The sequence below is a fragment of the Phoca vitulina genome, unplaced genomic scaffold, assembly GCF_004348235.1.
Source record: "Phoca vitulina isolate PV1807 unplaced genomic scaffold, GSC_HSeal_1.0 scaffold22, whole genome shotgun sequence".
Lineage (NCBI taxonomy): Eukaryota > Metazoa > Chordata > Mammalia > Carnivora > Phocidae > Phoca > Phoca vitulina.
In genome coordinates this window covers 10809255-10824658 of record NW_022589725.1, presented here as the reverse complement: position 1 = coordinate 10824658, position 15404 = coordinate 10809255, and the positions used below count along the sequence as shown (strand labels likewise).

The window sequence follows — 15404 nt, the reverse complement described above, 5'->3', positions numbered from 1 at the left end:
AAAATAAAATAAAGAATAAGCTGACAAGATAGCTAAAAAGTGATTATCCTTGGACCAAACTCTATCATTTTAGAGAATATATTCTAAGAAAAAAATTGGGGGAAAAAAAGACTTATAATAACATGTTACAGCAGTATAATTGAGAATTTTTTTTTTTAATTTTGTTTATTTATTTGACAGAGACAGACACACAGCGAGAGAGGGAACACAAGCGGGGGGAGTGGGAGAGGGAGAAGCAGGCTTCCCACGGAGCAGGGAGCCCAATGCAGGGCTCGATCCCAGGACCCCGGGATCATGACCTGAGCCGAAGGCAGACGCTTAACCAACTGAGCCACCCAGGTGCCCTAATTGAGAATTGCAAACCAAAAATAAAAACAAAATGGAAATCACCCCAAATACCAAATAAACAGAGAGTATTTAAACTTTGGTTATTATGTATCCAATAAAAATAAGTATATAAACATGGGCGAAGTACCTCAATATATTGCCAAATGAAAAAACTATAAAAAAAAACTATATGAATTAAACTTGTAAAGACTGTACACATATGCTAATGACTAGAAAAATTTTTGTAATATTTAAACACAATTTTAAAAATTTCATGGGGACACATGCTCTTAGAGAATATATGAACAATGCAAATATACAATCAGGAAGAACTGCCTAGAGACAAATAAGGAAAAGCAACTGAGCTCTACCGTTGACCACAGTTTGAATGAGCATTCACAATTTGAATAAAGTCCTATTGTGGACAAAAGTCAACATAACTATCATTAAAAGGACGAAGAAAAGGGGTACCTGGCTGGTTTAGTTGCTGGAGCATGCAGCTTTTGATCTCAAGGCCGTGAGTTCAAGCCCCATGTTGGACATGGAGCCTGCTTAAAATTTAAAAAAAAAAAATAAATTTTTTTTTAAAGGACACAGAAAAAAAGTGTATCATTGGTTTGGACAGTACAAAATCTTCCTCAATTTTTTCCATTAGTCAGATGTTTAGAAAAGATATGGAAAGACTGAAGAGTTCTGAGAAAAATCAAGAGATTAAAAAAAAAAGATGGAAAAGAGGTGATTTTGAAGAAAACTTTGAAAGAAAATGAAGAGTGACATGATTATTAATACTGAAATCCATGGAGAGGCTTCTGAAAAATCCTAAAAAGCTGATGTATCTCAATATCCATGGATGACTGACCAAGAGGCTAAAAAAACCCTCAAGGTTTGTTGTTGTGGTGTTTTTGCAAGTGCTGTTTTTTTTACATAAGAGGGATTCCCTGACCATCCTGGTGAAAAGTTACTGGCATGGGCAAATGAGGGAGGCTGGGTGTGTTAAATCACCAACCATTTGTTTTTCTTCGGGGTGTCTACTTATCCATGATCACTAGATCACAGAATCTCCCTAAAGCTTGAATTAGCTATCCAAAGCTTGAATCAGTTACCACCATATTTCAAAATTCTGCAGTGCCATCCTGTTCCCACACACAACCCACTCAGAAACATTTGAATGTCCTAGATCTGGCATCTAGGGCCCCAACAAACTACTCTGGCTTCATCTCCCTACAAAGCCCCCGCTCAGCAGGGAGTCTGCTTGTCCCTCTGCCCCTCCTCCTGCTCTTCTTCTCCCTCTCTCTCTCAAATAAATAAATGAAAATCTTAAAGAAAAAAAGAAAAGAAAAGAAACACCAAGAACTGATGGAAGCCAGGAAGAGGCAAGGAAAGATTCTACCCTGACTCAAAGAGAACATGGCCCTGCTGACACCTTGAATTCAGGTTCTAGTGGCAAAAGCTGTAAGAATAAATTTTTGTTTTAAGTCACCCAGCTTGTGGCAGTTTGTTACAGCAGCCCTAGGAAATATACCACCGTTTCCATGAAGCCTTCCCTGATCCTCCTGGTAGTAGTACTCTCTCTCTCTCGAATTTCCATAGCATTTACAGTTTCATTTAAAACGTTTATCCCCCCCCCCTTTTTATTTATGTTCATCTCACTTTCCCAGGTGAATTAGTTTCCTGGAAGGCAGAAACTAATTACTCAACAACTGGATATACCTCTCAACACTGGTAGGCAGTCAATATATACTATCACAATATTTTCCTCCATACTTAATTATTCTGATTGCAATGCTTCTGAATGAGTCATCTCCACATATACTGAAGAGTTGAACACAATCTAAAAGAACTCAGCTGAAGGCTCATTCTTTTTAGGAAGCATTCCTAGATTCAGACTTACACCAGTTATATCAATATATTTCACACTGATATGTGCATACATGTATATGCACACACTGCTGTTAATACCCACAATGGGAAAGAATATTTAACAAATCCATTATTTGGATTTGGTCTATTGATCGGTCTCTTATTAAGTCTAGTCAGATGTTGGTTTACCTAAAATCTTCTCACCTATACTAGCATTTGGTGGTTAACCACAATGTCTTTGATTTTTCCAAGTGTTTGAACTTCTTAAGTCTGTATTTTATAGAAGGGACACAGTCTTACTTTCATATAATATTTAAAATTACAAGGGACTTAACCTAATGAACAATTTCCCTCCGTAAAACCCAAAACAGGAATCTGATTCACAAATTTTCAACTATTTCTTCTTGTGAGAAACTGCTGTGGTCTGGTCTTTAGATAATATACATAATGGTACTATAGAACTAATATCCAACAGGTTCAATATTGGTAAAGGTGCCAGTTAATGGGAGCTTTTGTTGCCTCTCTGTGTGCATTGGGTTGGGAGGGGGCAGGGGTGGTGGTTGTAGCTGGTTAATGTTAAATACAAACCTAAATATCTATTTAAAGTATGAATGTCCTCTGAATTTGGTGATCATTAATATTAACAACAAAGATTTTTTCCCTGGCTTTACTGAGATATAATCGACATACAGCATTGTGTTAAAGTGTACAATGAGATGGAAACACATATATACTGTAAAATTACCACAATAAATTTAGTTAACACATCTACCACTGCACACAATTACTTTTTTTTTTTTTTTTTTTTTTTGGTGTGTGGCAAGAACATTTAAGATCTAATCTACTCTTTCAGCAACTTTCAAGTATATAATACATTATTGTTAACTACTGTCACCATGCTGTACACTAGATCCCCAGAACTTATTCATCTTACAACTGGAAGTTTATATGCTTTGACCAACATATCTTCATTTCCCCTACCCAGAGGCCCTGGCAACCACCATTTTCTGTTTCTGAGTTTAGCTTTTTAACTGACATAGTTAATATTCTATCTGACCCAGTACAATTCTTCACAAGTTTAAGAAGATGTGGCTCCAGGCTTTTGCTTTATAGGGTTTATACATAAAATATAGCTTATCACCAAATTCTAGGGCTACCTTACACCCTCCAACAAAGCCACAGTACTCCCTTTATGTACACATCTACCTATACCTCTAGGCGTTTATTAATTAACTCAGCAAATGATTATTGAGCTCCTAGGCAGCCACTTCAAGTCCTTTTTAGAATAAAGTGACATAGAAAAAGATGACATTTTTAAAAAATAAATGTGCCAGACAACACAATAGGTAGACAGTGGAGCTGAAGGACGGGAGGGACAAACAGACACAGGGTCAGCTCTAAAAGAGCACCGAATATAGTGAGGAGGAAAAGAGTAAACTAGCTCCATATTTCTCCTTTCTCCTCATACTGTTCCTACATTCACTAGCAGGCTTACCTTCCTAAGATACAGATTTCATTATGTCACCATATGGTTAAAAACTTTTGAGGATTCCCCATTAGTCGATCAAGTCCAAATTTCCTAGCCTGGAACTGAAAAGGATTCAAAGCCTTCCCTGATTCACCTGTATAGGATACAGAGACTAACACAGGCCTTGGAATTAGACTGCCTGGACTCAAATTCTTTCCCCAACAACTGTTAGCTCTTTTCCTCAGTTTATCTGTAAAAAGGTATAAAAATTAGTGCCCTATCTCACAAGGTTGTTGTGAGGATTAAAAGAAACACTACTTATTAAATGCTTGGCAAGCTATCTGGCAAATAGTACACATGCAAGAAACGTGAGCTACTACTATTATTATTGCTATTGTTCAATCTCCATTTCCAGCCTGACCTCCAACTATAGCCCTGTAACAATCCTGTTCTCCAGCCAAACTGGACTCTTTACTATTTCCTAAATACACATCTCTACACCATTCTTGACAGCTCCATAACACATTACCTATACCCGTCATGACACTTAAACTCTGACTAGAATCATCTTTGTATCCTGCAGAGTTCTAGCCTAATACATATGGTAGGGCTCAATAAATGTTTGGCAAATGAATTAATTCTTGTTTTTCCTTTCTCTCATCCAACCACCCTCCTGGAAAACAGCCCCACATCACAATTAAAAAGATCTCTTCTGTAATGTTTCATAAAGCTGGACAGCTAGTTTTCTTTTCTACCACCAATGTGGTAATTTCTAATGTACCCAGCACATAGTAGATGCCTAAATATTCAGTGATTTGAAATGAATTTCATTTCATCTTTTAATTTCAATTATCATTTTATTCATTATGCTCAAGAATGACGCATCCTTAGAAATAGACTTTGGTTTTTACCTGCCCACAAACTCATCTGTCAATTTCTGACCATCCTGACCCTTATCCCAACATATCATTTATTGGTTTAGAAGAGATATTTAAAACCTCAGTGAAGTAAGAACCAGAAAATCAAATGCCTACAGAGTAATGAAAGTAAATGAGCAAAACAAGAGAGTAATGAGGACCTCAGAGCATTAGGAAACAAACACCCATCATACCTAAAAGCTTTAGCTTTTACTCTGTTGCTATGAGAGAATATTGAGTTTGGTGTTGATAGATCTTCCAAATTTTTCAAGGTAAGTAAAAAATCTGTGTACATTTGAGCCAAACAAAACATATCTGCAGGTCAAATCCAACCACAGACTGCTGGTTTGTATCCTCTGTTACAAAAGTTCTCCGCAAAAGAAGTGATGGGGTGAGAGGAGTTCCATCCCAGTGGAAAGTCTGCGGCAGCAGCTAAAACTGCAGCAAATGGAAGCATCTCCTGTAACACTCAGCCTACCTCTCAACCATTCTGTTTTGACCTGAAAACCAAATTAAACAGACAATTGTATTGAGTACATTGAGCTCCTACTCTGTGCCAGGTGCTGGAAATCAGAAATGAACACAGTGCTAAATATAAGCTAACATTATTGAGCATTTCCTAGGTGCCACACTGTTCCACACGTTACATGAATTAAATCACTTAATCCTCACACCCTCTGAGATAAATACTATTATCCTTCTTTTATTTTTTTTCCCCAAGGATTTTATTTATGTATTTGACAGAGAGAGACACAGCGAGAGAGGGAACACCAGCAGAGGGAGTGGGGGAGGGAGAAGCAGGCTTCCCGCGGAGCAGAGAGCCCGATGCGGGGCTCGATCCCAGCACCCCGGGATCATGACCTGAGCCGAAGGCAGACGCTTAACCAACTGAGTCACCCAGGTGCCCCATCCTTATTTTAAAAACTAAGGAAACTTGGGACATCTCGCTGGCTCAGTAGGTAGAGCATACGACTCTTGACCTTGCAGTGGTGAGTTCAAGTCCCACACTGGGCTAGCTGGCTATCTAGCTACATACATACATACATACATAATACATATATTCATACATACATACACAAAATAAAAGCTGAGGAAACTGAGGCACAAAGAGGTTACACAACTTGTCCAAGGTCACACAATTAGCAAGCAGTAGAGCTAGAACTAGGACCTTAGTCAGACTCCACCAAAAGAGCACACAATTTGAAAACAAAGTGCCATTCAATAAATGGTGCTGGGATAATTGGTTATACATACGAAAAAAATGAAACTGGACCCTATCTCACATCACACATTAAGAGTCAACTCCAGATAGATTAGAGATCTAAACATCAAAGGCAAAACAGTGGAGATTCAAGAAGATAATATAAAGAATAATTGCAAATCTTGGGGGAGGAAAAGATTGATAAATTTGACTTTGTTAAAATTCACAAATTCTTTTAACAAGAGAAAAAAAGAGATTTAAAAGATTAACAACAACCTGGGAAATTATAATACACATAACCAACAAAGGATTACTAATCAGAAAATAAAAGGAAATCTTTTGAAAAAGACAACCCAATAGAAAAATGGCAAAATAAGCCCCAGCATGGTCTAAGCTGTGAAGACCTGTCACTACCACAATTGCCACACAGTAGACCCCAGAAAAGACCTAGGCGTTGCTGACCAATATAAAATATTCAGGGCTCTATGTCATATTGCAGATACACAGAGCATGGGGGACCCAGCCAGGAGGACAAATCCAAGTTGGTTATTCTCCATTTTATAGGAACTAGATGGCAAACCAGAAGCTGAACATCCAATCCTCAGACACTGATCAGATTGGCAAGCATCTTTAGTAAACGGCCAGACAGTAAATATATAGTGAACTATGTATCTTCTCTGTAAAACTACTCAACTCTGCCATAGGTAGTGTGAAATCAGCTAAAGACAATACGTAAATGTGCCTGTGTTGCAATAAAACTTTACCTGAATAGGTGGTGGGCCAAATCTGACATGGCCCATAGTTTGCTGACCTCTGACATAGAAGTTGTGATTTTCCTACATTCCCTGCTTTTCATTTTTTTATTTTTTTTAAATTGGCAGGTTTTTTTTTTTTAAGAATTTATTTATTTGAGAGAGAGAGAGAGTGAGCGAGCAAGAGAGAGAGCACAAGCAGGGGGAGAGGGAGAAGCATACTCCCCACTGAGCAGGGAGCCCGACATGGGGTATGATCCCAGGACCCTGAGATCATGACTTGAGCCGAAGGCAGACGCTTAATCAACTAAGCCAACCAGGCATCCCTTTCCCTGCTTTTATGTCTGCTGACACTGACCACTGATTTCCTTAAGTGAAAAATACACACTTGACAGCTTCACAATGGTTTCCAAAGTCTATTACTCTACCCCAAAAAACTTCTTCCTAATTTGTGACAATTATTGCTTCATTTTCCTTTCACCCTTTTTATAACCTCTTTGACAGCCACCATCCCAAACCAAAAATCTAAAATACTCCTTTTCTCTTACCACGTGCAATGTCAATTATCAATACCTGAAAATTCTAACTTTGTTCAAAGCTCACAGCCTCTGTCATGATTAGGCTCTGCTCTCCAGTCCACCCCCATTCAAAGAACATCCATTTATTTCCTAAAAATTAAACCAAATCATACACACTTCCTCCTTGGAAACCATGAATGCCTCCCTATCAGCTAAGATTCAGTCCAAACTCCTTAGCAAAGTCCTTTACAGCCAGGTTCCAAACAACAGTTCCATCTCATCTCTGACCACTTTTTCCACACACATATTATGCTCCCACCACATTCAACTGTATTTTCTGAAAGTGCATGCCTTTACCCGGAAAGCTCTTTTCTCCAACTCTGCATCTGGCAAACTCCTCCACCTTTCAGGACACATCTCAAGTTATCACCCCTTCACAAAACCTTCCCTGACTCCTAGAGCTGAGTCGTGCCCACCTCTGTTTTTACAACCTTTGATACCGCTTTGGTATTCATCCTGAACTATCATTGTTTTTATGTTCATTTCTCTCATGAGACTGAATATCTAAAGTGAAAAGACCCTGCCTTAAAGACCTTTGAATCCTCAGAGCCTGGCATAATGCTTGACATATCTTAGTGCACAGTAAATGTCTGCTGCATGGAAGACATGCTTGGTGGTAGGAGCAGGGTTTCTTCACCTGGGGTTCATAGATGGGAATCCACAGACAGAATTCAGAAGGGTCTGTGAACCTGGATAGGAAAAAAAACAAAACTACTTCTTTATTTTCACTAACTTCTAACTGAAAGTTACCATTTTCTTCAAATATGAATTATAGGCAACGAACCACTCTAGTATCAGAGGTATCTGTGACTCTGTCACAGTTATCACAGATATCTTTACATCATATTACAGGTATTGCTGATATCTTAAAGTATTATGTTCATTACAGTTTTTGCTGATATCTTAAAGTATTATTTATATTCATCATGTGTTTAAAATTGTAATTATCAGACCCAACACTAGATCTGATTTCTTAATGTACTGATAAATTATATCTATATTACTATTTTATAATTTGTGTATTTTGGTATTTTAATATAATGGTTTTCTCTATAAAACAGTATTTTTTTTTTTTTTACTCAATTAAAAATATTATTCTGAGAGGGGTTACTATTATTCTGAGCAGCTTCACTAGATGCCAGAGGGTCCCAATGCACAAAGTCAGGCCTTCTTGCATTAGAAAGAGCCAGAACAAATGAATCTTGATGCTGCATATATGTATGGTATATACACATTGAATATATATTGAAAATCTTACTTGCTATGGACATCTTCATAACCTTTTCGTTGAAAGTCCTTGTTGATTTTATGGGAGTCCTGGAACTACTATTTCATGACTGATTTGCATAGTTTCCCTCAGAATTCTTCCATAACCCATATGAACTTTGAACTCTTCTCTATCTTGATCAAACTTTTTTTTTTTTTTTAAGATTTTTTTTTTTTTTATTTGACAGAGAGAGAGAGTGAGCACAAGCAGGGAGAGCGGCAGGCAGAGGGAGAGGGGCAGGCAGAGGGAGAGGGAGAAGCAGACTCCCCACCGAGCAGGGAGTCCGATGCGGGGCTCGATCCCAGGACCCAAGATCATGACCCGAGCCAAAGGCAGACGCCCAACCGACCAAGCCACCCAGGCACCCCTTGATCAAACTTTAATTGAAGTTTGATCATGATAGAGATCCTGGGTGTGTGCCATTGTTCACTGTTATCTTTTTCGGCTTTCTGTGTCCCTCTGCTGTATAGTAGACACCCAGAACAGAAGAAGCATCCCTTAAAACTCCAGAAAGTTAGATGTCAAAAGGGTCCTGAAGATAACTTCTTTGCACAAATGGATGTGGGCTGGAAATTATCAAATAGCTGATCACCTGTACTTTTTTTGTATCCCCCCCCTTCAGTTTTTCTACTGTCAAACTAATTACCAAAACAAAACAGATTAACAGTTCTTTGATATATGCTGCCAAGCTCACCTTAACACTTTTCCCACAGCGAACAAATTCCTCTAAGGCAGCGTGTTGAATGAGGAGGCAGAGGACCTCCTCGGCCAGGAACTTGTAAGATCTTGAGGAGTCATCTTTACCTTTCTATGTCTCAGCTAAAATCACTATATGATCTAAAATTGTTACATGATCTCTAAGATCCTTGTAGTTTTTACAATTCATTCATCTTCACCATTCTTACTGGCTTCAAAAACGCCTTTCTGATGACCTCCCCAGGTGACCCTGCTCTTAAAACAGTGGGCTGTCCCCTTCCTGGGAAGACACCTTGGGTCACCGCCCACAAACAGCCCGGTCCCTCCTTTTAAAGACACACACAAACTCCCTAAGTTGATGGAGGCTCTTTCTTCTTGCCAACCAGTTCCACTCCATGCACCCCATTTGCTGGCCAGCTCCTGCACCCAAACCTCAGTCCCCTTTTTCCCTCTTTCTCATCAAAGTCTTCCTATTTTCTGTTGCTCTTCCCAATAGGGAGTAGAATATGCTAGGGGAACATATGTCCTAAGTCTCTCGGGAGTTATAAGGCTTTGCAATTCGGCCCCGCGACTCCGAGAACTGCCCCAATATGATACTCACGCCTGCATCCAAAGGGCCCCCATTTCTAATACTTCTAATGAACAGCCTCCCCCCACCCCCCGCCCTCCACAAAGAACTGTCCCGGCTCTTGACAGCCTGAGCTCGGACCCCACGCCCTCTGGGTCCTGAACACGAACAGCCTAACCAAACTCCAGTCCTGGCCTCCAGCCTCACGGACCCTGACCCCAGTTCCGTTTGGACTCAGTGTCCCTTCTCGACCCCCGCCCAAGACCCCACGGTCGGCTCCCGCCAGTTCCTCGGGCCTGGAGCGCCATCCTGTGCAGACCCCGGCCGGCCCTGCACTCCCTCAGCGCCCCAGACCCCGCGTCTCGCACCCTCCCCAACCCCGGCCGGCCCCCGCTCCCTCCAGCACCCCCGCCCGCAGGCCCGGGGCCCGCTCCCCAACATGGCGACGGGGACACGAGCGCGGCGGGCGGGGCGGCTCCGGGCCGGGCCCGCACAGGAGCCGTGTTCCACAGCCGGCCGGCGCCATTTTCCCGCGCCGGGCCCAGGCGGCGCCTCCTTCCCTAGGAGCCAGCGGGGCCGGGACCCCAGACGCCCGGCGGGCCCACCCCTTACGGGCCCGCGTCGCCGTCACCTCACCTGAGCGCGGCCCCTGCCCTCCCGGGCGGGCCTCGGAGCAGCGGCCCGGGCCGTGCGTACCCGCCGCCCTCCGTGTGTCCGTCAGTCCGCCCTCGCGTGCGTCCGTCAGTCCGGCCGTCGGCGCCCGGCCGCCCGCAGCCCGACCCGGCAGGGCCTCTGGGAGCCGGCGGGGAGGGGGATGGGCCGGACCGGGCCGGGGAGGGAGGGGGAGGGAGGGAGAGAGGGTGGGAGCGCGGGCGGGGGCGGGGCGGGCGGGGGCGGGCCCTGATCACGTGGCCAAACGTCCCCGATAGCGCGGGGCGGAGCGCGCGCCCGCTCTTTTGGGTGCAGAGTTTAGGGACGGGTTTGGGAGAGCGTCTGTCTCATGGAGCTGTGATATCATTAGTGGCACAGCCCTATAGAAGCCCTCTGACCGGGTGTCCTTGGGCAAGTCAGCTCTCCAAGCCTCAGTGTACATATCTGAAATATGGGGATAATAGTGCTTGCAGAGAGGAAATGAGGGAAGACATGGAAAGCACTTGGCACAGTGCCTAACACATAGTGTCTAATAAGGTTAACGGTGATAAAGATAACCTGTAGCCTTTATTATTATTTGCCTATAAGTCCCTCTCTACTTTGTCCCCTCACCATCATCCTAGCAAGCTCAGTAGGTGCAAGGGAATGTGGCTCCTCCCCTCTCCCCAAATGTAGGGACGCCTCCCCAGCACTGAAATTAATGTCTGTCATACAGGCCTGGATTCAGAACTGGCTTTCACTCTTGATAGCTATGTGACTTTCTTTGCCTCTGAACCTCAGCTTCCGCATCTGTTAGTTGGGAATTAAAGAGTTTGTCATGAGCATTATAGAAGATAGAAGATGAGCCGGTGTATTGTAAACCGATTGCATACTGGTCGGGCATACTAGTCTCATCCAAGAAAAGGAGTCTGGAGTCCTTTCATTCCATTGAGCATACATGGTGTGCTTGGACTGGTGCAGTAGTGATCCAAGGCCTTTTCACATCCTCCCTGGCTCCCCTTCAATCTTTTCTCCACCCTGCTGTCAGAGTAATGTTTCTAAGTCAGAAATTTTATCAGGTCTCTCCCCTATTTAAAAGTGTTTGATGGTCCATATTGCTCTTAAGATAAAGTTCAAATAGATGTCTTACTGTTGCCCTTGCTACCTCTCCAGACTTAACTTAGGGCCCTCTTCTTCTCTTTCTGGGCTGTAATTACAATGATCTTCACACATTGTACTTCCTCCCTTCTCAGCACCCTTGAACATGCTGATCCTGCTGCCTGAAATGCTCTCCCTACTTAGATAACTCATCAGCCTTCAGATCCCAGCTCAGACATCACTACCTCAAGGATTCCTTCCCTGACCATTCCCCAGACAGGTTCTCTAACTTGTCCTCAGTAGGACATAGTAGGTTAATTTATTCCTTGTCTTTACCACTAGACTGTGGACTCCAAAAGGAGGGAGACATTATCCATCTTGTTTACCACGGGTTCCTCAGCATATAGCACTGTGCCTGACACAGAGGAGGTGCTCAATAAATATTTGTTATGTTTGTGAATCCTGGACACTGCTAGGTGATGGGCCCAAGAGGGCAAAGAAAAATAAAGAGGGCCACAAGGAGGCATCTCAGGTCCTTGAGCCTAGGAAATTAACACCAAAAGGACTTACGAGGTCCTGGGGGGGGAATTTTTTTAAGCTTTTTCTTTCAATTTTTAAAAAGTGAGGTATAATTTGCATAGAGCAAAATGCAAACATCTTAAGTATATGCATAATAAATTTTTACCTGTGTTCTTGTGTTGCCACCACCCTGATCAAGTTATAGAACTATTAACCCAGAAAGTTCCCTTTTATCTCCTCCTATATGTCCCCTCCCAGTCAATACTTGCTCTCCCAGAGGCACCACTATTTTGACTTCTAGCACCTTAGATCAAGTTTGACAATTCTTGAATTTCATATAAACATATACACATATATTCTTTCATGTTAGCCTATAAATCTGACATAGCCACAGAATGACTCTTTGGATAATGATAAAATTAGTTACTTGATTAATGAATTAATCCGAAAGACTGAATGAGAAACTAGTTAGACAAAGTTCCTGCCAGAAGCCAGCCCAGAGACTGAGATGACATCATCCACAAACCTCCAAGTCTCACAAAAATTTCTAGGGGTAAGAAAGCTCTGAAAGATTCTAGAAACTCAACAACATCAACAAAAATCCTATTTAAAAATGGGCCAAGGACTTGAATAGACATTTCTCCAAAGAAGACATACAAATGGCCCATAAGCAGGTGAAAAGACGTTCCATATCACTAGTCATTAGGGTAAGGCAAATCAAAACCACAATGAGACCATTTTACACCCATTAGGATGGCCATTATAAAAGAAAACACACACAAACACACACACCAGAAAATTTCAAGTGTTGGTGAGGATATGGAGAAATTGGAACACTTATGCATTGCTGGTGTGAATGTAAATGATGCAGCAGCTGTGGAAAACAATTTGGAGGTTCCTCAAAAGTTAAACATAGAATTACCATTGATGCAGCAATTCCACTTCTGGATTTTTACCCCCAAAAAAGTAGAAGCAGGGACCTGAGCAGTTGTTGTACACTCATGTTCATAGCAGCATTATTCACCAGAGCCAAAAGGTAAAAGCAACCCAAATGTCTATCAGATGAGTGATAAACAAAATGTGGTATTCACAACATACAATGGAATATCATTCAGCCTTAAAAAGGAAGGAAATTTTGACACATGCTACAACATGGATGAACCTTGAAGACTTTTGCTAGGTGACATAAACCAGTCACAAAAGGAAAAATATATGATTCCTCTTATAGGAGGTTTCTAGATAGTCAAATTCATAGAGTCAGAAAGTAGAATACTGTGGAATTGAAAGAATAGAATAGAAAGTAGAAATGCCATGGGCTAGCAGGAAGGAGAAATGGAGAGTTATTGTTTAATGGGTACAGAGTTTCAGTTGAGGAAGATGAAAGAGTTCTGGAGATGGATGGTGGTGATGGTTGCACCACAATGAATGTACCTAATGCCACAGGGCTGTACACTTAAAAATAGTTAAAATGGTGAAATTAATTATATATTTTACCACAATTAAAAAAAAAAAACTTGGGGCGCCTGGGTGGCTCAGTCGTTAAGGGTCTGCCTTCAGCTCAGGTCATGAGCTCCGCGTCGGGCTCCCTGCTTGGCAGGAGGCCTGCTTCTCCCTCTCCCACTCCCCCTGCTTGTGTTCCCTCTCTTGCTGTGTCTCTCTCTGTCAAATAAATAAATAAAATCTTTAAAAAAATAAAAAATAAAAATAAAATAGAATCTTAAAAAATAATAACTTTATTGTGACAATTTACCAGTAGATGGCAGTAAAGTGCCTCGTTATTACAAAATCAGCTCAATTTCTGACAACAGGAAATAAAGGTGCCTTGAAGAGGAGTCAGTCACTTCTACTTTGCATAAAGGTTTGGTGTGGGCAAGCAATGGCTCGCTACTAGGAAAAAAAAGATTGAAAAATAGAAATAGGGTGATAACTACAGAATTGAAAAGAAATGACCAAAAAAAAAGAAAAAAAGGAGAAATATTTTTAGGACTTAAAAACCTGTTTTCGGGCGCCTGGGTGGCTGTCGGTTAAGCGACTGCCTTCGGTTCAGGTCATGATCCTAGGGTCCTGGGATTGAGCCCTGCATCGGGCTCCTTGCTAAGCAGGAGCCTGCTTCTCCCTCTCCCTCTACCCCTCCTCCCAGCTCATGCTCTCTCTCTGTCAAATAAATAAAATCTTTAAAAAAAAAACTGAAAACCTGTTTTCAAAAATATTCTGAAATTTTAAAACTTTTTATCAGAGTATAATATAAAGACATAAAGATACACAAGTCCTAAGTGTAATTCCTGATGAATTTTCAGAAAGTGTACAACACTTATCTACACAACACCTAAATTGAGAAATAGAACATTGCCAGCTTCACAAATGCCCCTTAGTGCTCCCTTTCCAGTTGTTACTCATGCCCCTGAGGGTTAACAGTATCCTGACTTCTAACTCCATAGATTAGGCATGCCAGATGTTAAACTTTATATAAATGGAACCATAGAGAGTGTACTCTTTTGAGTCTGGGTTCTTTCGCTTAATTTTATGTTTTTGAGATTCATCTATATTGTTAATATATAGTTGTAGTTTGTCCTTTTCATTGCTGCATAACATTTTATTAATTGAATATATCACAATTTATCCATTCTACTGATGGTGAATTTCCACTTCAGGTCAATTTTCTATTTATTTTTTTATTTTTTAAAGATTTTATTTATTTATTTGACAGAGAGAGATCACAAGTAGGCAGACAGGCAGGCAGAGGGAAAGGGAGAAGCAGGCTCCCTGCTGAGCACAGAGCCTGATGTGGGGCTCGATCCCAGGATGCTGGGATCATGACCTGAGCTGAAGGCAGACGCTTAACGGACTGAGCCACCCAGGCGCCCCTCAGGTCAATTTTTTAAAGTGCTACAATGAATATTCTTGCACGTCTTTGGATGAACATCTGTATAATTTTCTGCTGGATATAGATAGATAGATAGATAGATAGATAGATAGATAGATAGATAGATAGATAGGTATAGATATAGATATAGATATAGATATAGATATAGATATAGATATAGATATATAGTTATCTAGGACCAGGATTGCTGGGTCATAGAATTTGCATGTGTTCAGCTCTAGTGGATATTGCCAAATCCTATCTTTTAAAAACTGTTTTATTGAGAGAGAATGCACATACCATACAATTCACTCATTTAAAGCACACAATCCAATGCTTTTTAGTACAATCACAGGTGCAACCATCACCACAGTCAATTTTTCACTTCAAAAAGAAAATCTGTACCCTTTAAATATTGCCTTCCTCCCAACCCCCCATTCCCCTATCCCTAAACAACCACTAATTTGCCTTCTGTCTCTATAAATTCATGTGTTCTGGATATTTCACATAAATGGAATCATACAATATGTGACCTTTTGTGTCTGGCTTCTTTCACTTAGCATAATGTTTTCAGGGTTCACTCCTGTTGTAGAATGTATCAGTACTTCATTCCTTTTTATGGCCGAATAATATTCCATTGTATGAATATACCACATTTTG

At 41.2% G+C, this 15404-nt stretch overlaps 1 protein-coding gene across 8 annotated transcripts in view; it reads right to left on the bottom strand.

Moving 5' to 3' along the window:
* NCOA6 (nuclear receptor coactivator 6) overlaps nt 1-10469 on the bottom strand; it is a 103980-nt gene extending 93511 nt beyond the window's left edge. For 6 of the 8 annotated variants that reach the window (XM_032420172.1, XM_032420171.1, XM_032420176.1 and 3 more), the window contains exon 1: nt 10271-10469. The gene's annotated coding sequence lies outside the window, so the exon portion shown is untranslated. Of the gene's footprint in view, nt 1-9064; nt 9668-10265 lie in introns of those variants that run through there. The other 2 variants (XM_032420174.1, XM_032420173.1) reach the window with 2 other exon arrangements.
* Nucleotides 10470-15404: the final 4935 nt, after the last annotated feature.